Source organism: Triticum aestivum, chromosome 2D, assembly GCF_018294505.1.
Source record: "Triticum aestivum cultivar Chinese Spring chromosome 2D, IWGSC CS RefSeq v2.1, whole genome shotgun sequence".
NCBI lineage: Eukaryota > Viridiplantae > Streptophyta > Magnoliopsida > Poales > Poaceae > Triticum > Triticum aestivum.
The window spans coordinates 224751133-224753251 of NC_057799.1; positions in this window are offsets into that span (position 1 = coordinate 224751133).

Genomic DNA, 2119 nt, shown 5'->3' on the forward strand with positions numbered 1-2119 from the left:
CCACAGAGGCAGGGGCGGCATCGGCCGACGGCGGCCAAACCCTAGGCTACCGTGGCGCGCATGTCGTGAGGTCGAGCGGGACTCGTGCGTGTTCTGTCCGTTTCCTCTGATGCTATGAGAAGAAAAGAACGAAGGGTATGACTTGGGAGTGGCATGGTGGGTAAATATATTGCAGTTTTGAGGGGACATCTAAAAACGCCATGCTGAAGTTGCGGGTGCACCGGGTGCGAGAAATACACTACAGTCTACGGAGAAGGTGTAAATTTTGCAACTTCTGCTTTTCACCCTTTGGTTAGCCTTTAGCTTCCAAAAGCCAGAAGTTGGATCCAAAGGCTCAACCAAACACAGCACACATGCAATTTACACACGTCTTTGGACATCACATCAATTTTTTCCGTAGCACACACGAAAGCAAAATCAAGCCATCTCTAGTGTAACCATAAGCTAGTATATGCACATAGGGTCACCAATATCGTCCATCAAAACTAACACCCTAAATGTCTGGCATGAAACAATTGGTAATGGAAATCTGGTCTCGCATACTCCGACGCCGAGTCCTGGCTGCGCCGTAGACTCAAGTGTGCATACCTTGGCCTCACATCCCTTGAGAGGTCCATTGCGCGCCAGCGCACTCGGTTCCGATGGCTCCGTGAAGGTGACACGAGCACAACTTTACTGAAGATCCACGCCGTGCATCGTCGGCAGAAGAACCACATCTTCCAACTTCATGGTAATGGAAATCTGGTCTCAGACCACGCTGACATGAGTCGTATGGCCTTCGAGAACTTCACCTCGATCTTTGGCTCCCACGAGCCTCGCAACTCTTCCATTGATCTCCAGGCCATACACCATCCGGCCTTCGACATGTCCGGCCTTGACGCGCCATTCTCTGAGTCCGAGATTTGGGCGGCCGTCAAGCAGCTACTGGCTGGCAAGGCTCTGGGCCCGGATGGATTCACCGCGGAGTTTCTTCACACATGCTGGGACATAGTTAAGCATGACATCTGCGATGTCTTCCACAAGCTTTATCTGATGAATGGCTGTGGGTTCCACAAACTGAACGAAGCCCTTCTTACTCTGCTCCATAAAAAGGTTGAAGCCTCCTCGCTCTTCAACTATCGCCCCATCAGCCCGATCCATCTCCTGGCCAAGTTGTTCGCGAAGGTGCTCTCTCTGAGGCTGGCCCCCCGTCTCGGCGGCATTGTGTCAGCCAACCAGAGCGCGTTTATCGCTGGCCGCGGCGTGCATGACAACTTCATGCTGGTTCAGCAAACCGTGCGTCTCCTACACAATCTCAAGGCGCCGCGAGTTCTCCTCAAGCTCGACATTGCCCGGGCCTTTGACGCGGTATCATGGCCTTTCCTTTTCGAGGTCCTTCGTCACCTTGGCTTTGGGCGAAGATGGTGTGCTTGGGTGGCGATTCTCCTATCGACTTCCTCCACGAGAGTGCTCATCAATGGAACCCCCGGACCACCCATTGACCATGCCAGCGGACTGAGGCAAGGTGACCCCATTTCGCATATGCTATTCGTCCTGGTCATTGACGTGCTCAACACTCTGGTCCAGCACGCCACCAGTCGTGGCATTCTTCACGCCTCACGAGCAGGCGTGCCATACCCAGTATTTCGCTGTTCGTGGACGACGTTGCCCTCTTCTGTCACCCTGACGACCACGACCTCCGGGCGGTACAGGGCATCCTAAAGCTATTTGGCCAAGCCTCGGGCCTCAAGACCAACTTTGCAAAGTGCTCTGCGACACCCATCTGCTGCACGGATGATTCAGCCACCAGGGCGGTGAGACGCTCTCTTGCCAGACCACGCATTTCTCCATCCAGTACCTTGGACTTCCACTCTCGGTCAGGAAGGTTCCACATCAGCGCTGCTACCCCTTGTGGAGAAAATGGCCAACCGCCTCGGTACTTGGCAGGCCTGCCTACTATCCCGTGGCGAGCGGCTTGCCCTAGTACGCCACGTCCTGAGCGCCATGCCAATCCACCTTTTACTGGCCATGGCCCTCTCACCCTCCATCCCGAAGCTCGTCAACTGGCTAATCCGTGATTCTCTATGGCATGGGCGCAAGGAGGCCCGTTCGGGCAACTGCCTGGTGAACTGGCAGAAGG